We start from the raw sequence: 24600 nt of genomic DNA, 5'->3' as shown, positions 1-24600 counted from the left end.
CTGCATCCCTTTTGCAATCCGATTTCCTCTCCTTTTTTTATATCATTTCTAGCTTTCCTTTCCTACAACGTACACCCACATCCTCCACCTCTTCTTCCCTCTCTCTCTCTCTCTTTCTCTCTCGGAGGCTCATTGATTCTCGACTAGCCGTCAGAAGGAGATCCTCAGATGTCTCCCACAAAAAGTCTTTGGAAACACAGAGCACACGCCCACCAATACTCTAATGGAAAACAGATGGGAAGCGAGGAGAGATGATCAGGAGAGAGAAATGGAGGCGTTGAGGGGGGGGGGGATTTGCACACCTATTCATTTTGAACGCCTCCTGAGGATGCAAGCTGAGGCTCCGCTTTACTCCGCCACCGGTCTTTAGTTATCTCTCTGGATCTCTGTATTCTCTATTTCTGCCCTGCACATGACTCTTTAACTCTTTCATCGAAATCAGGTTTATTGCCAAGTTCAGATACTAGGAATCTGTTGCATGCATAAACACAGAAAGTGGTATTAAGTTATTTCAAAAGGAACAAATAGAAAACTGTTATACAAACCGACAAACTACTCAAAGCTACTACAGATATACAAAAACTAAGAATATTCAATGCATCAAATATGTGTGCTGCACATGACTCTTTAACTAAATCACAATCAGGTTTATTGCCAAGTTCACATACTGGGAATGTGCTTTGGGGTAGATTGGTGCATATTGAAACACAGAAAGAAGCTTTTTCTTGTGAATAAAGAACACATATAGAACTAGCATAACAACTATGTTAAAAGCTATTATTAAAAAGGTGTTTGCAAGACGATAAATGTACAATATGACAGTTGAACCGTCCGCGTTTGGATTTGATCTCCCACATCTTTCATACTATTTGAATCATTCCCAGTGCTTTGTCACAGTGACTTTGCAGGAAGCGACATCTTATTCCCTCTAACAAAATCACAATCAGGTTTATTGCCAAGTTCACATACTAGGGATTTGCTTTGGGGTATATTGGTGCATATTGAAACACAGAAAGTGGCTTTCAGTTGTGAATATTGAACTATGTTAAAAGCTAATATTAAACGGTGTTTTTTTTGCATTTTATCTCCCTCATCTTTCATACTCTTTGAATCATTCCCAGCACTTTGTCACAGTGACTTTGCAGGAAGCGATATCTTACATTGTCTCTTGCCTGTCTTCTACCTGAAATATAACATCAGACAGAGTTATATTTCCTGCCATCCCTCCATCTGCTCTCTTATGCTAGATACCTTTATTCCAGACACCCTCCATCTCTCCACGGTCCTCCGTCCGTCTGCCCCACCCTCCGCCCATTTATCCCAGTATTGATCTAGCTGTCCATGATATGTCCGGGTGATTGACAGCTACTAATTGGCTTAATCCTACCCCCGGGGTCTTGTAGGTCTTTGGCTGATCTGGATACAGCTGTCCTTTTGTCCAACAGCTGACACCGTGACCCTCGGGAGCCAAAGAGGAGACGGAGAGAAGAGATAGAGAGACGGAGAGAGAGAGAGAGAGAGAGGGAGTCATTCATAAGACTTGTTTATTGGAATAACCTTTTGTTTGTTTTGTTGCTTTGAGTTTTAGTAAGAAAAGAAAGAACAGCTATGATCTTCTTCGTCTTTTGGATTCATTTATAAGGCAACTTTTATTTACTTTTTGTGTTTTATTTGCATTTTTAAAGAAGTGATGTGGTTAGACATAACAATATAAGCATCTAATTACATTAAATAACTACATAATAATTCACAAATCAGAAAAAGAGAACATAGAAAAATAGAAAAAGGAATACAAACGGGAAGAAACGGAAGAAAACTAAATATATTTGATTTTCATTGGAACAACATATTTCAACACATCCCAGTTAAGCAGGAACATATCATTTCCACAAGGTAAGTTGAAGAAAAAGCATCTTAAAAAATGCTGGAGAAAACTATTTTCATAACCCTTTTTAAACGTTACTTGTTCTGCACTATATCTGTAATAATATACTTTTCAGTCTGTGTATTCCTGAGTAACGGAAGCCAACTTTAATGCTTTTAAAACCTCATTACGAATTCCCCATTTCTTTTGTCTCCATTGTGATCTTTTTGTCAAATGCATCCTCAAATGTCCTCTGTCATCCTTGATTTGTCTACACCGTTTCCTCTTACATTGACTTCCTCCTCGTCTACCAATATTCCTACATATCCTCATTGAGTTAAGTTGGACGAAAAGCCCTGTTTTATTTTATTTCTTGTCAGCTTATCTTTTGCGACACAACAAAATTCATCAAACATTGGATCATTATTATCCAAAGACACTTTAAGTAAGGGATAATGTGCAGCGACGCGGTCATTATGGGGAAAAGAACACCGACAGGCTGATCAGGAGCCCGACGCGAAGCCAGTTACTTCTCCGCTGTTTTCTTGTCGCTCTTGTCTTGTCAGTTCGAAAAGCAAACTGACATGCAGTTTGCTTTTCAGCCAAACTGTATACAGATAAATCGACCGGACTTCTTTGTGCAGATGTGAGCGTCCTTAACAACGGTCAATAAGTCCTTGACAGCGGTCTGTCTGTTCTGGATTAACAACGTGTCACGTGTTCTGAATTGACCAATCAGAATCGAGTATTCAACTAAGCCATGTAATAACATGTATTATTCTGCACTGTATTTGCAAGATACTGTCTATCCACTGTAGTTTGGGTCGAAACACACTTAGTCAAATGATAGAGAGGGAGGACCGTGCACAGAGACACCATCATATGTCAGAGTCAGAGTTGATGGAGACCTCTGCTCACCGGCAGCAGGTTTTCATCAGCAGCTTGACTGACAGATCTGGTTCAAAGGTCAACCCTTCTTCTTTCATTGCAATATGTGTGCATCAACAACCGCGAGTCCAGTCAAAGCGCCCTTGAGCACGACACCGAGTCGCTAAGAGAGACGGAGAGAGACGAGAGAGGAAGCTTTAAAGCAGAGTCAGATTAGCTTTGCTCTATTGAGGAGGCAAGGGGCAGAACACAACGTCTTACTGGATGCCACTAAGCCTTTAAAGACCTCCCTACACCCCCCCCCCCCCCCCCCCCCCATCCCATTTATCCAGTAACTGACACAGTTTTACATACACATTAGCCCCTGGAGACCTCACCAGCTGAACACTCAGACTCATTGTCAGGTCATGATCTGTTCACCTAGAAGCCGTTAACGGGGCTATCGCTTCAAAGCACTTTTTATTCATAATGATAAAGTGCAATAAGGGGTTTCATAGCAGCAGCATCACACACTTGTAAGGCCACAAGATAGCTAATAACTTATTAAATGTATAATAGTTCTTCATGTCAGCAGTTTAACCTTGGATAATGAATAGAAAACACCATTAGGAAAGTAGTAAATTAAAAAAGGAGAATTAGAAAGCCTTGTTTTTTGTGTTTTGCAGAAGTATGGGTTCTGCAGTGTGGTTGGATTCTGGATTGATTTGACCTTTGATCCTGTCGCTGATACAGCAAACACAACACTGCACATATTAAACGCTTGAAGGGCTTCATTTCAACATGTTATTGATCCGTGTTTGGCATTTGCACTTGCAGGATCAGCCTTGAAAACATACACACTCTTAAGCAAATGTCAAGAAGAAAATCCAATTAAACAACGGCGACTAATCGGTCGTACAAGAACCAACTAACCATTACTACATTGTTGTTTTTCAGATGTGGATTAATAATGTGTATTATAATATTTTGGATGCATGAAGATGAATGGTGAGTTGCCGGGTCAAAGGGAGGAATTGATCAGCTCTGTTGCGGATCATTACCCTTTCCATGCATGTGTAATGATCCCAATTATCTGTATGAATTGGCCTCTCCCACCCCTCACCCTCAGACTGCCAACAAACACTCCACTCAATGACAAACTGAGGACACAAGGGTCATTGTGCCAAAAACATCCTCCCCTGGAAACGATACCCCCTACTCTCTCATTCTCCCCCCCCCCCCCCCCCCCCCCCCCCCTCCATTTTCTGTCCCTGCTCCAAACCAATGCTCAGACGTGCTTGGATGCTTGATAATAACCCCCCCCCCCCCCCCTCTCTCTACATGGTTTTTGGAGCCGCGTCCCCTCCCTTCTTCCTCCTCCAGGTTGACACAGAGAGCCCTTTGTTGTCCTGCGCTGCAATCACATACCTCAATAAACTCCCAAACTTCCCTCTAACTAAAGACCCCCTTATGAAGCGTTCATCTCAACAAAGATCCCCCAAGCTGATGCATGTTTGTCAATGGACAACCATCTGGAAAAACGTTGTTTCTTCCTTGTTTTTAAGAGATGTGATTGATCATAAGTGTGTGTAAGGGCCAAGAGCTAGCAGTGAATCATCAATGTTGATATATAGGACCAAAATAACTATTCCCTCTAACCAAAGACCCCCTTATGAAGGTTTCATCACAACAAAAACCCACCAAACTGATGGGCAATGGACAACCATCTGAAAAAACTGAACTTTCTCTCTTGATTTCAAGGGATTTGATTGATCTTAAGTGTGTGTAAGGGCCAAGAGTTAGCAGTGAATCATCAATGTTGATATATAGGACCAAAATATGAAGCTCATATCTCAACAAACGTCCCCCAAACCGATGGTCAATGGACAACCATCTGAATAAATTCAGTTTCTCCCTTGTTTTTAAGATATCTAATTGATCTTAATGCATGTTAGGGCCAAGATCTAGCAGTAAATCCTCAATTTGTATATATAGGACCAAAATGATTCCAGACTAATGTTTTTTATTTATTTTATATTAACTTTTGGTTGCCAGAATCCCAGTAGTTAGGACACAGATTCCTTTAGCAGTTGTTCTCATTTCCAATTCCTTGCTAGCCATAAAGTGAGCATCATGTCATTCCCTCTTTTCCCCCACATTGTTATGCCCACAATTTTGTCACCAGATGAAGAAATCTGGTCCTCAACACCTGCCACACCAGCAGTGGAAGAGATACGACATTGTACCAAAAGTACAAGTACTCAACACAATAGCCCATGAATGACTGGATTATGTTGATTGATGCATTCATGTATTTGTCACAGTTGGTTTTACACCCAGGGTAAGCAGCAGACCTCTTGATCACCTCCTTAGCATCTATAGAATAAGGACATCCTCATAAATGAAAGGCGTTTTGTCACAGCGAGACGTTTGCTTTGATATATTTATTTTCATCTGGAGAGTGAAACCTGATGACATGCCGCTCTTATTGCTCTAATCTGCTCTTAAAGATCCCTGCACTGCCTTGTTGAATAAAATATCAGCAGGCTCTGTGAATAAAACATCAGGACTATTTTCTCATATGAAAAAGGTCAAAACAGCTGTCTAGACAAGCGTGATGTATTTACCCTGTATTTACACGCACACGTACACACACACACGCACGCACACACACGCACACGCACACGCACACGCACACGCATGCACACACACAAACGCACACACACACACCTTTGAACTGCTATAACAATATACTTGTAAATACTTTTAATGGGCTTAATATAGGGATGCACGCATGTCAAATATCTCTACCGATGCCAACGTATTCTGTTTATTGCTTTGTTGTTATTTACTCTTCTTTCGTACCAAGAACACAAACAATTTTTGTTGTGATTGACATAATATGAACCTTGTTTTAGCCAAAACAAACGTCTCTGTACTCTGCTTAACTATTAAATACTCAATGAGGAGATTTTAAGTTCAGTTCATTACAGTCAGTTTGTTTCTCTTTCACCGTCATAATCCAATAGTTAACAGTAAAAAGTAATACAAATGAAATACAGGCGACTGCCGTGCATGTCACCTTATTTGCCGATGGTGGTAAATAGGGTAACATGAACATTGTTGGCCCATACCAAAGTCTGGGCGATGCATCAGTACATCCCCAACTTAATCTACTTCATAAAATCTTAATCCATGCTGTATGTTTCACCAGCAATCCTTAAATCATCTATTGGAGGAAATCCCAGGTCTTTCTCCAGTTGTTGAGACACCTGGTTCTCATGAAGATAGGAGAATGATGCACACACACACACACACACACACACACACACACACACACACACACACACACACACACACACACACACACACACACACACACACACACACAGAGCCCAGGGTGAACTTGCATATGTCACCACAAGGAGACACATATGTGGACGGACAGCATTGCGTTTCTCTGCTGATGCTCACGCTCAGGTGCTCTCAGGATCACAGGTTTTCACGGTGACCTTGCACGGTCAGCTTTAGCACCAGTATGTGAAAACACACGCACGGCACATTGGAGTGACATGTGCGCTCTCACACACATGCACTGCGACCTTGTTAGCTCAACCTTGCCAGTACAAAATAAACAGGGTTGATGGCACTTGCTTGCTTTCGTAACATCATAATAAAAATAAACATGGCAGCCACTAATTTGATGTCACTCCACATAAGCTCTGCAGACATATACCATGTCTGCAAATGGCTCAAAGCTATGGCGACATCACCGGGTTTATAAATAACTCCAGCTTCACTATCTGTATACATTTCAAATGAATTGCAAGGACAACCACTGCCATGTTATCGTCCATTACACATACAGTATTGGAAATAATATCTAATAAGCAATGGATGATGGGTGTGCATTTGTGATTTGCCACACACTCAGCAAGGTTGCAATCTGTGTTTTCAAGATCTTTCCCTATAAGACAAGCCTTGTATCAGTCAATGCACTTCCCTATAGATACCTTGGTTCCTTTTCATAGTAAAATAACAATGATCCTGTCCTAGAGGAGGCTATATACGTCGTTCACTTCTTTCCTTTCACTGAAAAGGTCAAGGCAGTCACAGCAGCGACTGAAACCTAAAGAGACAGTGGAAGCGGAAGATAAAGGAACGCGGGGAAAGAGAAATCGAGACTATTTAGATATAGGGACCAAAGAAGCGGCTTTCTCAACAAAATGGAAGAAGACAGAAAAAAGCGGATGTATTAAATGCACGCTGCTCTGTACGGCTGAGTCATGGTAAAGGATTTGGTGCATAAAGCCGCTTGCACACAGAAATTAATAGTTTTCAATGAAGAAGTAGCAGTCTCATTCAATCATGTGACACCATATTAAGTGTCATGCGCAATGAAGCATCGATAGAGAGAGGCGGAACAAACATCAGAGGGTCGGAACGAGAAGGAAAGATGCTTAAAAAAAGAGTGTGGGAGTCAGGAAGAGAGGACAGCGAAACAATAAAGAAAGAGACAGAGAGAGGAGACCGGAGCGGAGTTATTATGGTAAAGAGGTCAACCTTGCAGTAATGCTCTGTCTTGTAGAAAGAAAAACACGCTTTGTGTGTGTGTGTGTGTTTGTGTGTGTGAACTGTGTGTGTTAGAGTGCACTGTTATCTCCATTTCTCCCCTGTGTATGTGCATGACTCATCATCGGCCACTACACCGTCACATCTCAAAGTCTTGTTTGTGTTTTGGTGGTTATATAATGTAAAGACCCTCATGCTGAGCGTGTGAATCTGCACAGGATCGACATTCTGTTTCAGAGCACACCTTCATATCTACTGAGCTGAATCAACGAGCAGAGAGGTTCATTAGTAAACATACTTATTATGTGATAAAAAACAAGTATGCATGGATGATTTCTGCGGCAGTTTGATGCTTAATTTAGCAAACATTATATTAAAGGGGCCCTATTATGCTAATGTTCAGGTGTATATCAGTATGTAGTGTCTCTCCTTTAAAGAGTCCTTTCCTGCTGATGTTCAGGTGTATATCAGTATGTAGTGTCTCTACTTTAAAGAGTTCTCTCCTGCTGATGTTCAGGTGTATATCAGTATGTAGTTTCTCTACTTTAAAGAGTCCTCTCCTGCTGATGTTCAGGTGTATATCAGTATGTAGTGTCTCTACTTTAAAGAGTCCTCTCCTGCTGATGTTCAGGTGTATATCAGTATGTAGTGTCTCTACTTTAAAGAGTCCTCTCCTGCTGATGTTCAGATGTATATCAGTATGTAGTGTCTCTACTTTAAAGAGTCCTCTCCTGCTGATGTTCAGATGTATATCAGTATGTAGTGTCTCTACTTTAAAGAGTCCTCTCCTGCTGATGTTCAGGTGTATATCAGTATGTAGTGTCTCTACTTTAAAGAGTCCTCTCCTGATGATGTTCAGGTGTATATCAGTATGTAGTGTCTCTACTTTAAAGAGTCCTCTCCTGATGATGTTCAGGTGTATATCAGTATGTAGTGTCTCTACTTTAAAGAGTCCTCTCCTGCTGATGTTCAGGTGTATATCAGTATGTAGTGTCTCTACTTTAAAGAGTCCTCTCCTGCTGATGTTCAGGTGTATATCAGTATGTAGTGTCTCTACTGGGACATGTCTCCATGCTTGAATGTTCAAAAAGCTCTTTATTGTTCACATACTGCCTGTGCTGCAGCACCTCTTTTCACCCTCTGTCTGAAACCAGAGCCCAGTCTGCTCTGATTGGTTAGCTGGCCGGCTCTGGTGTGATTGGTCGACACCTTAGAGATGTCCCGCCCCTTAGCCTATCACGGACAATGTGTATGTTTTGGAAGTAAACAAAGGAGTCCAATGGAGACGGGGTGGAGTGTGTGGGAAAGACCATTTATATGCACTAAAACCTATATAAGTTCTAATCATAAAAGGGCCTCTTAAGTGAAAATACCAGAAAGCAGTTGTTCGTGACTTTATCACAATATATATATTTATAATAAAACTCAACTTGGGTTATTTTTAGACTTTTATCAGGTCTGTTCAGAGAAGAGAGAGGGGGAGGAATACTAAAGAACACCGGAGGAGGAATGGAGGAGAGATAAGAGGAGAGGATAAGGGAGGGAGTGAAAGGAAAGAGGAGAGGAGAGACAGCAGAGGATGAGGAGTGCTCGATAAGTCCCCGTGTGATCAAAGCGCTGCTCTGACATTAAGAGCAGCGCTGCCAGCATGCTGAGTGGTTAATGCTGGGAGTGCACACACACTTTGAAACTTTAAAATGTGTGTGACCAAGAAGCCTTTCCTCTTCCAGATGGAGTAGAAACATTTCTCTCCTCACGGTCTCATAGCTGTCCAAGCATGGGCAACACATGTGTTTCATGACTTTTATTTGCTTGAAACACATGTGAATCATTGGTAAAAAACACATTACTAACACACACTCCTACCCACAATGCAGCAGAGGAATGAGCCTTCTCTCAGCACAATGTCATAACAAGCTCCTACAGCGGCAGACAACTTGAAAAATCAGCTGCCATGACTCTATTGTTGCCACATTTCTCACTATGGCGCTTTCACACCGGAATACTTTTCCCTTTTACTTCCGATAGTTCCTGGGATTTTGCGTTCACACCAAAAAGAGAACTTAGTTCATGAGAACTTTCCCCCCCTTTTTAGTCCCTGCTAGAGAGGTGGGACTTTCCTGGGGAGAAAAAAGTTCCAATTTCTGATTGGCTGGGCGAATTGCAAACCACGCCCCGTAAAACTCGGAAAGGTTTTGTGAAGCCGCCATTGTGTTTGCTGGCATTAGCATTATTAGCATTAGCATTAGCCCCGCGCACCAACGGAGAGAGACTAACTTATGACAACACAACAAAAAAAACATGGGAGCGGTGGAGGAGGTGTCGGTGTTCTGGCGATTTACTCAACTCCAGGGACTTCCGGCCGGGGACTTCGGGTGGCAGTATACGCCCTGAAGTGGTTTGCGGCCTGCCAGTAAACCCAAAGCAGAAGAAGAAGAAGTGACGTCAGCGGCTTCATTTGCGTAATCCTCCCTCAGGGAATTTATTCCGGTGTGAACGCGATCTGCTCTTTAGTTCCATGGGGGTACTAAGTGCTAGGTACTAAGTACGGCAAAGTACTTAGTGTGAAAGTGGCTAATAATACAACCAAACAAAACGGTTTTGCCGGTAAATCGTTTCCAATGTTATTGCCATATTTCTCCACGCTCCTTTGAAGGCACCACAGAAAACACTGAAGGCTTTTCTTTATGGGAAACGCTGCGGGAAATATATTCCAGAATGCTTCTCTCACAATGGGAAGCTAAAGATGCTAAATAAATAATGTAGTTAGAAAAAAGAAGCCGGGCTGGTAAACACGGAGATTAGGCCATTCATTTCCAGAGAGAGCGTTTTTACAAATGGACGCCAGAGCCCCCCCCCCCCCCCCCCCCCTCCACCATGACATCGGACACCACACATCATAACAGTTTGTCTTCCAGCGATATGTTAGAGATGTTCATTATGCAACTATGGCCGTCCTCTGTGCACGGCGCCTTTCAATTGAATTCCTCATTTTCTTGTTAGGCAAAACAAAGAAGGAAACGTTCATAGAGGGACGGATGACGAATGTTCTCGGCCAGACGGAGGTCACAGCTGCGGGTTTTTTTAGATCGCTGAGCCATCAGGGCAACGTTTTTTTTAGTTAAACTACCTATCAGTCTATCTGCTGGTCTCTTCTCACAACGTCCTCCATCTAACCCTGCCATCATCAGATAAGCTCTGAGCAGCATGGGCTGTTTCAGCTGACCTGTGTGTGTGTGTGTGTGTGTGTGTGTGTGTGTGTGTGTGTGTGTGTGTGTGTGTGTGTGTGTGTGTGTGTGTGTGTGTGTGTGTGTGTGTGTGGTGTGTGTGTGTGTGTGTGTGTGTGTGTGTGTGTGTGTGTGTGTGTGTGTGTGTGTGTGTGTGTGTGTGTGTGTGTGTGTGTGTGTGTGTGTGTGTGTGTATTTTTTCCAGCCTATGACAGATTGTTCAGCTTCTGCTTTTAGCATCAGCGGGTGTGTGTCTGGGAACTCTGCAAAATACATTTTCTTTGCAGACGATGCACACCTGTTTCGAGACAGTCTGCCAGACGTTAACATGGAAAACACACACACACTTAACACACACTGTAACACTGTAACTTGGGGCTGTAACCGTCTGTCCATAAAGTTCACCTTTACAAATGTGTTCCATCAGCAAAATTAGCTCGCAACAATTAACATAACCATGTTAATTATGGTAATCCACAACACACTGTCTGAAAAGACACACTCACTGTGTGTGTGTGTGTGTGTGTGTGTGTGTGTGTGTGTGTGTGTGTGTGTGTGTGTGTGTGTGTGTGTGTGTGTGTGTGTGTGTGTGTGTGTGTGTGTGTGTGTGTGTGTGTGTGTGTGTGTGTGTGTGTGTGTGTGTGTGTGTGTGTGTGTGTGTGTGTGTGTGTGTGTGTGTGTGTGTGTGTGTGTCATACTGGCAAGCTTAGCGGAGAAATATGATAGAGGGAAAGAGATAGAAAGATGAAGGTGAAGGACAGAGAGAAAATTATTAAAGACGTGTATTGATTGATACAAATAAATGATAAAAAAGTATGATAATCAATATGTAGTGTAAGTAATGTCCAATTGCAATTTAAGAACATTCAACTCATAAGTTGTGATAAATTGATTGATTGAAATGATTCTAAAATAATATTTGTAAGCTGAAAATGGGAAAAAGTCTGTGAGGAGTACGAGAGAAAGACAGGAGGCTTCATTGGTGTCTCTCAAGACAAAATGATCACACACACACACACACACACACACACACACACACGCACACACACACACACACACACACACACACACACACACACACACACACACACACACACTGTTAATTATTATCCTGAATAATGAGAGGCAAACGACTCATTAATTCTCTCCTTGACCCTCGTGCAGAGACTCTCCTCTCCTCCTCCTTCTTCCTCTCTTTCGCAAAAATCTGTCAAACAGGAAATCTTTCAACTGTGGATTATTAATTGGCATTTAAAACAAAACCCCAACACAATCCCTGACCCCAATCTGGAGTAGTTTTGTGATTGAAAGACGCATGGAAAACCTCCAGATATTCATTAGGGGGATGGGTTTATGTTTTTGACCTTCATCAGTTATCCTTTTCTCCTTCTCTTAAAGCCCCTGCAGATAAAATTGGCAATACAAAAAAAAATAACCTCTCTTTTCTTAGCTTCTGTGTCATGTGACCGGCGTCATGAGACTACAAACCACCAGACTGCACCTAACGACTGTCACCGAAAACAAATGATAGCACAGATATGCTCCCTCACACACATACATATAAAAGAACTGTACAATGCACCTGCAAAATGTCATGTGCGCTACAGAGAAACACATACACACACACACACACACACACACACACACACACACACACACACACACAAGTGAACACACAACGTGCCCTGATCGATAGCGCTCTCTATCCGGAGTAATCCATTCTCATTCTAATCCGATCAATGTCCACCGTCAACGCTGCGTTCTGATCATCAATAGTGAGATCAATGAAATCACTCGTTAATCCTGATTTAACATCGATCTGGCATTATCACACACACACACACACACACACACACACACACACACACACACCACGGCATCGTCATCTGGCAGTAAATCTGTACAACATGTACGAGAGGAAAGGTTAAACTAACTATAGAGAAACAACGTGTTCTAACTTTAAACACCGTCACACTTCCTGCAACAGCCGGAGGCATTAGTTATTTTAGTCTTTATTATTTACCTATAATATTGTTTTATTTATTCTATAGGTCTTAATCTTTTCATTTGTATTTCTGTTGTACCTATATGTTCACTTTGTTTTATGGAGTTTTATATTGCTGCATCGACTCTTGTGTCTTCTCTGTCAGAGAGAAACCATTATTATTATATGTATTTTATTATTTTGTTATTATCACACCTGTTACCTGCTTGTGTTTATTAACCTGATATATATTGTGCTGCATGAACCTTTTCAAGTTCTTAACAAAGAATCTGAGGGGAATTTCTTGTTGGTTGTTTGTAACTTGTCATGTGCCATTTTGTAAAGCACTTTGAGCTGCATGAGTGGTATAAAAAGTGTTATATAAATACAGCTTTATTATTATTATGCTCTCAGGAGGATGAGAGACGGTGAAAAAGCAGAATGACTTTTGAGAAGTTGTCATTCAGTTGATGCTGGAGTGTTCCTGTGCCGCCACATGTTGCTGTTTAATTGCTCTAAGTGGTGTCCTTGTTCTTTTTTAGTTTTATTTGTGGTGCCTTTTATTTCCTGTCTCTCCAGGTCTTTATGAGCATCCTTCCAGCTTCTGCCTCTCCTTAATGACTTCAATGTGACTCTCCTCTAAGATAACGAGAGCACGGGACACTTTTATTAATTACGCTGTCACACGTTTATTTCTTCCCCGGCGTACTAACATTAGCTTTAATTTCATTCAGGGTCTAAGAAGTGATTCGATTAAATCCCAGCATGCAGTGGGTTGCTGGCAAAAAGATGAACAAAAGAGTTTTCACACAGTTAATAGATAAAAGACTGACTTAAAATGTCAATTTGGATTGAAAAGACTTATTAAACCCGTATTTATACATGTGGGTGACTTCCCTCTCCTAACTCAAACTGTTCTCGTGACGGGAATGCCGAGCGCTAAGTGAAACCACATGAGCAAAAAGAAACAAAGCCCACGCTTAAACGTCCGGGGGAAACTCAACCCGGGACATTATACTGCCAGGAAGCTATGTCAACAACACTGAACCACCTGTGATCCTCACATGCTCCGATACCCCAGGAAATACCCCCCCCCCCCCTCTCCCCCAAATCTACCTTATATCCCTCGTTAAATGGAGACAAACCAACCACTGTCTTTCCTTTCCTCCTGAGGGCAAGTAGAGAGATTAAAGGTCAGAAACACTAATTACTGCCTCGGATATTTAATCTGGGGATTAGAGTTATAATCCCATCGCACTGCTGTAGATATAAATCACTGTAACCTTACTTATTGAAGACCAGTGTTCAAACGGATGGAATGAATGATTAGGGGCCATTTAGTAGTGAGGATTAGAATATATTTCTGTTGTCTTTACACTCAGGTACAAAGACGTTTTGCATGCTTCTCTTGACGCAGTTCAAAATAGAAGCACATAAATCAAAGTAAAGCAGCAAAGGGGACTATACATGGTGGTAGTCGCTCTACAACTTGGCTTGGGAACAGAAGGGTTGTTGGTTCAAGTGCCAAATCAGACCAAAGATACAGAGTGTGGACTGGTACCTCTTCATTAGTGCATGTCTATAGGTCATGTGTGTGTATTTCAGGCCTATGTGTGTAATTGTAACGTAATGCAAGAGTGAAAAGATGAATTTCCCCTCGGGGATTAATGAACGTGATCTTAATCTTTTACAATAATAGAAGTACACATTACGACATTTACACTTTTTGTTTGGGTGTTAAAAAGTATATGTTTTGTTGTGTTTTCTGGCTTGTTTATGTGATACATGAACTCTTCAATTCTGGATTTGTATACTTGAAATACTTTGGTTGAGTGTCAGTGTCACACTGTAGTTTAACAGGTTGTCCTACTTCACATATCTCCATTATGTCCTATGATTGGACGTGCATTTTGAAACTGTTTGTGGATCAAAACAAACCGAAAGGATTCTCTGTATGTCGTCTCAAATAGAGAAGGAGAAGAGGACAGCACAAATACAATTTAAAATCTGTTGGAAAACTCGGAGCAGGAAGGGGTTGAGACACATTAAAAACATGCTGAAGCTGAACCCGTTGTCTGTAATGCTGACTCGGGTTTCTGTGTCTAAGGGACCGGGGAGAAAACAGAGCAGAAGCAAAGAGAGAAAAAAAAAAAGTCCCCCATCTTTACTCCTCCTCCCCCTTTCTCTCTCTCTTGGTGGTAATGTCAATCTGAAGGTAACAGAAGTCAGGGTGGACATGCTTATCCAGACTGTGTGTGTGTGTGTGTGTGTGTGTGTGTGTGTGTGTGTGTGTGTGTGTGTGTGTGTGTGTGTGTGTGTGTGTGTGTGTGTGTGTGTGTGTGTGTGTGTGTGTGTGTGTGTGTGTGTGTGTGTGTGTGTGTGTGTGTGTGTGTGTGTGTGTGTGTGTGTGTGTGTGTGTGTGTGTGTGTGTGTGTGTGTGTGTGTGTGTGTGTGTGGATCCTAACTACCTCTCCATCTCTCTGTCTCGTAGAAAAGGGAGAGGGACGAAGGAGGAAAAAACAAAAGTCATGGAGACAGAAAGAAAAAAGAGGGATTTGTAAAAAGCAGAGCGTCGTTTCTGCAGAAAGCCCAACAGCTCCCTCTGTCGTCACCCAGCTCTTTAACTCTCCTCTTTGATTTCTGCCTCCTCATCTCCCTTCTCCTTCTCACTCTTTGTACACTTTCAAATAAACACATGTACAATGCTACGGTTTGTGAGAGCGGAGCAGCTGGAGCCTAATTAAATATAAATATAACGATTACAGTGTAATAAATTAATCCTTCTATCTCTCTTCCCCCCCCCCCCCCCGCTGAGCTACGTCAGTGTTTGCCGTCAGTTTCCTTTAAACTCATTCCAGTTGGCCAAGCGTTACTCCTTCTACATGCATTTGAAGAATGAGGGAAGAGTAGCTTTGGCAATACTGACTTTAAAAGTGGCTCACAATCAAAGACACACTTGCAAGAAAGAAACATGACAGTGTGAATGTTTCATGAAGTCATCACATGCTAAGCCACATGTCTGTGTTGTTGTTTGTTTATCAGGCTATTACAAGCATCTATTTTGCATGTTTCTACTGATTGAATCTACTTTTATTTGAAATGCAATGTGTTTTTAGGTTGATTTACAACATCTGTCCGGGGATTACATATGCCAACTAGAACTAACTGTGGCAACTCAAATAAAAAGTCCAAAGAATCTCAATGCAAAGATTTCTAAGGTCTATTTTTCCTAAATTAAGTGGAGGCACTTTCTCTCTTTATGATCCTCAAGCACTTATTGTATACTCCCCGCAAACACAGTCTGTAACCTTGATTAGCAGCGTAGCTTCATTCTCTGGCCTAGTTGTGTCTTTTCAAACAGAGTTGAAGCGATGCACACATGTAATGATATCTCTATAAGGAACACAGAGCATTTCCACTGCCAGGTCCTGCCACTGCGTACACAAAACTGCCGACATTACTGTCACTCTCTCTGCCATTTTCCTGGCTGAACATCAGTGAAAAGTGTTATATCCCAACTGCTTTCATGTGTCATCCACAGCCAGGTTGCTATACTGCTCACCATGATACAAGGGGCTTCTGCTTTTAAAGAATATACAATCACATTCCCAGACATAAAAGCCCTAGGAAGGCAGCTAGATGTCCTGAGATAGCCAAGTGATGACGAGCACTTTCTGTCTGCAGGTCTCAGACGGCGGTGGTTCTCTGATGAAACACTGATTTCACTCTTATGTCCTTGTTTCTCCTCTCTCATTTCCTCTTGATTCTCTCCCTTCAAGCTGAGTTACTATGACCGAAATGCAGGGCGCTAGAAGAATTAATGAGTGAATTAAGCAAAACATCATGGAGCACAAATTGGGCAATACTGTTGTGCTGTTTACAAAAACACTGCATGCGTGAGAATGTTGTGATGTTAAGCCCGGTCAAACAGCAACTATAAGAAGAAAAAAGCTGCAATTCAACACAGGCATTATGTTCCTGTGATGTGTCTTCTGAGTGGCCACAAATTAAACTCACAGAGCCGGAAGACAAAAGGAAGAATTCAGTGTTTCTTCTAAAAATGTTGACTGGTCTGAAGACTAATTAGGAAAATGCAGGGGGGCGGGAATAAACAGCGAAGCACTGTCTGAGAAGTAACCACACAATAAGGATGTGTGGAGGAAAACGCTGATACAACACTGTAAACAAGAAAAAAATCACCTGAGAGGATACAATAAGTTTCTCTTTGTTTAACAAACTGCAGCAAGTTCCTCCGAAGGGTTTGCAGATTAAAGAAACAACAAGAAAACACAACAGCAAATGATTTTCTCAATGGCTCCCATAAGACTAAAACAGAAGGGAGAGAGCCTGAGAAGGGGGGAGACATTTCATAGAGCAACAGTGTGGGAGACAGAATGAGAGAGAGGTGGAGAGGGAGAGATTATTGCTTCAGAGCAGCAATCTTGAGCTGTGCCATGAATACCAAAGACTCCAGACCGCCTCTCCCTGAAAACGCAGCGGAATTGCAGCTGCCCAAATTATACCCCGATATCTCACTCACTGAAACCGACTCATCAGCAGCTCGGTGCCCCGTGCATCCATAATTTATCATATAGCAACCAGCACTAAGATTTCAATGGTATATGCATGCGCAACAATTAAAAGCTGGTCTATAATGTGGCCCTGCAGGCACGCGGAGCAACGCGCGCGGACATAATTGAGTGCAGAATGTGTCTGAAATGACCCTACGGGCACAATGATATCTAAGCAATTTTATGCACTTTCACCACATGGAGAGAGCAAAGACCGTATTAAGTATTAAAATGGACTGAATACTAACCATATTGGATCTTTAGGGATTCTCATTTCAAGAGCTTGATTCCAGAGAAAATGAGCCGTGCAAAGACGAGTCTGAGGAAATGACGATGAGAGAGCATAGAGTTGGTTATTTAAACTGTGATAAAAGAGGACGACAGTAAAATAGCTGCCACTCCAAGAAAAGTATGCCTCGTTTGAATTGTTGAAGTGATTGAATGGTTTCTCTCCTTTATGAATGATGTGATCCACATGTAGCCCATGTGAACGGTGATCCAAATAAAAGTTGTGCGTCGCCGTTACGCACAGGCTCCGGGAGGCAGCGAAAAGAGAGCCTGCATGCACACCGAGATCTGCCTTTATACGTGGCCAGACACACACACTTGCATACACACACACACACACACAGATATGCACTCTCGCAGACGCGCAGGGACACACCAAACGAGCGAAAAAAACGCACTCAGACACACACTGCGCTCGAAATGTGAAGAAATACAGTGTGTGAATAAAACGCACCAATCCAACCGTCATCCACTGAAGAAAGTGAGCTCAGATTCAGCAGCAGAGCAAACACACTCTCACTTTACCTGTAATGCGCAAACACTCTGTGGTGATATTCCTTAGTATCTCACACATAAACGTCCATGGTGATATTTTAATGTGTAATTGATGTGTGACAACCCTGCGTTTGGACCAATCCAGACTCGAACCAGCATCCCGGGAACCGAGAGCCCTCACTCCGGTCTCTCTCTCCGGTTTTTACGCTCATTAAAAAGCCTCCGCAGAAACGAAGGGGATGAATGGGACTGTGTGGATGCAGAATTATTTAACTTAAGCCTTACCTTTGGAAGTGAGAGAGTCCGTGCGCAGCCGTCCGTCTCTCCAAGGAAATCCCCCCCAATACATACAAGCCGATCTCTCAACAAGTACTGCTTCTTCTATCAGATGTCCAACACATCCACTGATGGGAACCCCAGTTTGTTCTGTTAGGAGTGTGCGCTTGGAGGAGAAAAAAACAAACCCAAAATGTCCTTTTTTCTATCCGCTGGAGCGCAGAGGCAGAAAAATCCCCTTACCAATCAAGCAAGATGAAATTAAAATGATGACAGACAGTCTTCTTGATAAGGTTCCAATACTGAAGTGATGGAAAGGAGTGGTGGTGATAGAGGTGGTTGTCAGGAGAATAAAAAGGGAAATCACCGTGGCATCCCTCCCTCCTCCGGGTATGAAATCCGGTTCAGTCAGCGCCGTTTATCCGTCCTCTCTCCACGAGCCTCGGAAGCGGTGTGAGCGAGACGAACGGGCGCGCGGCAGCAGCAAAGGGAGGAGGGGGGAGAGAACGCGAGAGAGAGGGGGGGGGGGGGGGGGAGAGAGAGAGGGAGGGAGATGTCGCTGCCGATGGAGGGCGTTGGAAACTAGAGTAATCCTCTCTCACTTTCTCCTCTGTCGGTTTATTCGGGCTTGTTACAGTAATCATATGATATCTCGTTATTACGTTCATATTTAAATCAACATGGGGATGTGGGAATTAGTCGTGGCATTACATAAATTATATATACAACATATTAAGGGCAATACATCTCGAAAGAGCCACTTTTGACTTTTGCAGATGTGAAGCAAAGTTGTGGTTTAAATGTATTTAAATGTATGTAGATTTGTGTGTAAAAAAACACTTATGCTGCGATATATTTGTTGTATTTAATGCATAAGTGTTAGGTCACATAATTCCCCCTTTATCATGACACTGTTCCTCTCTTCAGATCTGAATCCAGACTGAGAGGCTGCAGCAGAAGGAGGGGGCGGGGGGGGGGGGGGTCTTTGAATGCAACAGTTGCTCTCTCCTCATTGGCTGAAAGCGTATACTTAGAATCTCAAAGGCAACCAATGACAGGAGAAGAGGGAGGAGCGTCTGTGGAAGACCCTTCTTTCTGAAAGATGATTGGCTCATTAACAGCACCGTTTAAAATAGCAACTGGCCAATCAGGACAAAGAGGGAATATACTCTAGGGAAAAGAGTTCAGCCAGGTATAACGGAAGGTTTATGAATGTCTCCTTTTGGGATGTATTTGAGTAAAGCCACACTTTTTATTTATTCATATCATTATATTTAAGTGTCATCATTTAACTCGTTTTCTGACTAAATATGTATTTGCAGAAGTGTGTCAGAGACATATGTAGCCTACAGCTTTCTTGTGGATATATTCCAGATGTTCACAGTATACAGTCAAATACACAGATTTCTTTAAACAAGGTATCAGATTAAAGTGAATGGTGTTCACATGTTTGCTGCCTCTTGTAGACATTATTCCCCACATTTGACAGAAAGGGTCCTCTTTAGAACAAGCAGAGCTCAAAAAAACGCTTCCACTGATATAAAATCAAAGGAAGTTCTGTATAATTAATGCTTTCAAATGCACCTTTTACTTAAATCATATTGTCAATATCATATGATACGAACGGAAAAAAACTGATATACAGTAAGTCCTCCAACAGAGATATCTCCGTTGGAGGACTTACTGTATATCAGTTTTTATCCGTTTACCTTCAGCGCATTTGGAGGCAGTTCTGTAACATATTTTGGCTAGCAAGCAAACAGGTAGTCTATCATTTAGTCATGTGTACAATGTAACTATTCTAAGTAAATATTGTATGATTTGTATTTTACATGTGTACAATTACAAAAACGAGACGTCATGTCAGAGGCTCAAACGATAAAGCCCTCTAGGGGCCGTAGTTATTATGACGATCAGGACGGTTTGCTGAAAGGTCGAACAAGAGATTGAGTAAGAACTGATTGAGTATAAACTTTTTATCCAAAAAGTACAGACTTTTAGCCAGGAGACATCTTTGTGTCCTGGGTGGAACCAGAAATATGTATTTGTTACAATACTTTCGCACTTAACAACGCCACTTCCGTATAATTTTTCCCAACAACAATGGTATCCCCAAACCTGACTAAATAATGATGTTGCCTTATCCTAACTAAGAATGACCCTGTGGAGACCTGTGTTTATTCTGAAAGGACTGTAGGTCTGTAACAAGGTCACATTTACATGTTCTGCTAAACAACATAATGACATCTGATAAAAAGTCTATGTGGTTCTATAGTTTGGCAAAACAAGATGTTCTATCATGTGTTTTTTAGGATTTGTTGAGATATTTCTTCTTAATTAACAGCTAGGTCCAGTTCACTAACTAACAATACAACATGGTAATACTATATATATATATATATAATCATACAGTTTTGCAGCTCTTCTGTGTCCTACATTGAGACATTTCAGGAAACGTTTCCTCACAAAGCATCAGCGCCGGATGTCAATTTGTTTTGAATGGCTCTGAGCGCTAGGCAGTCCTTTTTGTAAATGTCTGTGTTTTGATAATGGCAGGGTTTGAAAAGCTCTGACACCGTGCTCATTTGTTACCGGGCCAGCAGGGGCTTCCATTCAGCGGGGAACACTAGATGATAATACACATTTTCATTATTGCATTTGGCAGGCCTTTATTACATTGGATGCAAAATGACATAATTAGATTAAGATAAAGGGCAGGTTGTCAAATGTAATTAAAGGATATTTTTGGAACTTGTAAACAACTGCAGACTCTTTTTGCACCCATCCTTTCTTTCCTGGATGTCTAGTATGCAGATAGAATGCATTTCAATGAATGAGTCAGTCTTTTGGATGTATTCAAATGCTTAATGCACATTGGCTTTAAGTCCTTAACCCAATCTCTTCATATTATTTAGTTGTTTTTTAATATGTGTCTAAGTTAGGGGCAGCAAGATATCTGAAAACTAAAAGATGGATTGATTTTCCTCCCCGGTCAGAGACATATATTTTCTTTTCATGATTTTTTATGAAGCTTGTCCTCTCACCTTTCTGTTTCTGATGATCGAGGACCAAACTGTTCAACCAATTTTCACCCCACAAAACGTCTGGATCAGAAACGATCAGTCTTCAACTTTCAAACTGAGATTTTTCTCCTGGAAAGGTTTTTGGGGGCATTTGTAGTAAAAAAAACGAACAAAAAGAAATGGATAAAAAAACCTCAACTTTTTTTTCAAATTCAAAATGTAAGACATTGAATTGAAGTAGAGGATAAAACAAATACTCGATTATTTTGGCGATTTGATCTCAGGAACCTGAATGCACTGTTGTTTGTGTGTAATCGTTAAAGCCCACTGAGACAAACATGTTTTGTGATGTTTGAGGATTTGATTTTGACTGTAAATCAGATTTCACTGTAACAATCACAGGCGACTGTGACTGTGAGAGAGTGCGGTCGTCTTTCAATCGTAAGGTTGTGGTTTCGATCATGACTTAACCCCAAATTGCTCCTGGCAACGTTGTGTTAACATGTGTGAATGTTAGCTTATAGTAAATGGCACATTGTTGTCTGAATGAAATGTGAATGATGACTTGTGATGACTAAAGCGCTTTGATGGGTCGTAAAGACTGGATAAAGGGTTGTATAAGTATACAGTCCATTTTCTAACATATTGCCGATATCTCCAAGTATATGATGTGTTAGTTAATTTATACATTTTCTCTATGTGATTTTTAAACTCTTAAACCATGTCTATCATTAACAGTGTTTTCTATTCTTAAACTTATCGATTTTATGAACATATACTTTTTTTTTTCAAGGTTCATCTTCACCCTATCATGACGTTTGTTTCAAAAGACAGTTTTATCGCTGCCTGCACACTTGTGTTGACATCAGATCAGAATCAGAATACCTTTATTAGTCCCACAGAGGGGACATTTGCGTAGTTACAGCAGGAAAAAGAGCCACAGACAGCTTAATGTTACTTATGTTAAATATGTGACATGCATTTTAAAAAAAAGTACTAAGTTATGATATAATGAAAAAATATATAATAAAAAAAAAAAAGTGACATAATAAAAAAAAATACACATCCTGTAACAGTTCTTAGGATTTAGCAGCCAGGTATATATTACACAGTTATTAACGGCATCTATATATATTGCACATCTTGCACATATTGCACATAGGTGGTTGGTATTTAACAGCAGCAAGTTACACAATTTACAAAATACAAAATACACACCTTGTAACAGTTCTAAGGATTTAGCAGCCAGGTATATTACACAGTTATTAACGGCATTTATATATTGCACATATTGCACTAGTTTGTTGGTATTTAGCAGCAAGGGGTGATAAAGTCTGTGTTGTGGTGTGTGTGGGGGGGTCAACTAGGGGCTGTGCTGGTTGTATAGTCTGATCGCTGCAGGAAGGAAAGACCTGCGGTATCTCTCCGTGAGACAGCGGGGGGGCAGCAGTCCGCTCCCTGGATGTTCACTGGTGTTCACATGTGTTTGTTTAGTGTTTTCTAACTGGCTAACTGTCAGCATGCGCTCTATAGAATGCAACATATAAGCGAGGGTTGTCAGGTCATGGGTAAACTGAAAATGTAATATAGAAAGGACTCGTTGGAGTATCATTACGTTAAGGAAGACTTGCTTTGAATGCCTTTGGGGCTGCTTTTCACGAGTGTCCTTGCTGTATAGAATCACATAACCATAACAAGCACTTTGTAGAATAACTCTTTAGGTTAGAAATGTGATGGTGTTAGTCAGCACATGTTCAGCCCAAGGATAACAGAGAATAAAAATAGAAGATGTTTGAAGGAGGAAATGTTGCCCAGCGTGAAACCATGTCAGATTGACATAGCAAACGGCAAAGCGTGTACATTAACGTATGTAATGACCAGCATCTGAAACTGAAACATGGCACATTAAGGAGTGTGTGTCACGGTGTAAACATCTGAAGACGAACACACTGACCCACAAACCCCAAACAGTAAGAGTATATTCAACGTGAGCCGGGCCAACGTGCATACACACACAACTGTACAGACATATTGAAAAGAACAGAAACAGAAGCTAAAAGTCAATTTAAAACACAAGGAAAGAGTGCAAGGACAGGGAGAGGAAGCGGCACGATGACAGAGCTGTTTCCCTCTTCACCTTGAACACGTCTCGGTTATAAAGTATTAACACCTCCAAACTGCACTACTTCAGACAACTGTGTGTGTGTGTGTGTGTGTGTGTGTGTGTGTGTGTGTGTGTGTGTGTGTGTGTGTGTGTGTGTGTGTGTGTGTGTGTGTGTGTGTGTGTGTGTGTGTGTGTGTGTGTGTGTGTGTGTGTGTGTGTGTGTGTGTGTGTGTGTGACTAAGGATGTTTAAGCCTGTTTGCCTGTTGCCATTTTACGGGTGATTGGACACGAGAAAGGAAACACACACCACTTAGAAATACATGCTGCACTAACTGCAACATGACCCGAGTGTTACTTAAAGGCTGGTGCTTTAAATGGTTGGACATTCAGAGTAAATTGTGTGCACACATGTACTGTAGCAGGCTGTTTAGGGACAGCTTCAGCGGTGATCTTTGCAACCTATCGAACAGGACGGTGTTGGATACTGATTTGAATCCAGTTGATGGATTGACCACATGTTGACCAATTAAGATAGTTAACAAGCCTCTGGTAGGTGCTGAATTCCTTCATCATGGTTTGAGAGATGAGTTATTTATCCTACATAGAGATGACACTACCATTTTGTTTTGCTGTTGTTCTGGCTTGACATGACATTGAAGCAAATAAGATGTAATATATTGGCATAAAGCCCCTAGAGCCATGGGACATGAGATCAATTTACAAGGCAATATCATGTGTGGATTGTACAAAATGACATTTGTGCAACATGAAAAATGATAATTTCATCTCAAAATATGAAAACGGTCACACAAAATGCTTGATGGCGTAACTGTAGTGAAAAAAGGGTATTGGTTTCAAAAGATATTTGAAGGACTGTGTTAGCACAGGGGCGAGAACACTAAATATACTTTTTATGCAACGTTGGATAAGACATGTGCATGAAACTTTCCAGTTGTGGTTGGCTAAAAAAAAAACAGAAGAAACAGACACGATTGTTGTACCAGAAGATACATGTGTCCAGTGTCTTTGCATTTAGTGGTTCTAGTTTCCGGCCTTTGATGTGGATTCCACACAGACACACACGCACGCACACACACACACACACACACACACACACACACACACACACACACACACACGTCTCTGTCTTCACTCTCACGTTTTGGTTATGCGTGGTGAGGCTGCCGTAGTGATTACACAGGGATTATGGGCTGGGCTTTTAAGGGCAGGGTTGTTTGTTTTAGCTCGAGTCTGAAGGATACCAGGGGCTTTAAGGGGATACAAAGGAATAGGGTAAATGTTGAGCTTTTTATTCCTTATCTCTCCTT

General features: G+C 41.5%; 1 protein-coding gene across 3 annotated transcripts in view; it reads right to left on the bottom strand.

Annotated features, from left to right (window-relative positions):
* Positions 1 to 18552, bottom strand: part of cdh11 (cadherin 11, type 2, OB-cadherin (osteoblast)) — a 109376-nt gene extending 90824 nt beyond the window's left edge. For 2 of the 3 annotated variants that reach the window (XM_034135922.1, XM_034135924.1), the window contains exon 1: positions 18154 to 18552. The gene's annotated coding sequence lies outside the window, so the exon portion shown is untranslated. Of the gene's footprint in view, positions 1 to 17333; positions 17377 to 18153 lie in introns of those variants that run through there. The other variant, XM_034135923.1, reaches the window with a different exon arrangement.
* Between the last annotated feature and the right edge of the window lie 6048 nt (positions 18553 to 24600).

This window comes from Trematomus bernacchii, unplaced genomic scaffold (genome assembly GCF_902827165.1).
Source record: "Trematomus bernacchii unplaced genomic scaffold, fTreBer1.1, whole genome shotgun sequence".
Classification (NCBI taxonomy): Eukaryota; Metazoa; Chordata; class Actinopteri; order Perciformes; family Nototheniidae; genus Trematomus; species Trematomus bernacchii.
Note: the sequence above shows the minus strand (reverse complement) of the source record. Positions and strands in the feature narration are given on the sequence as shown.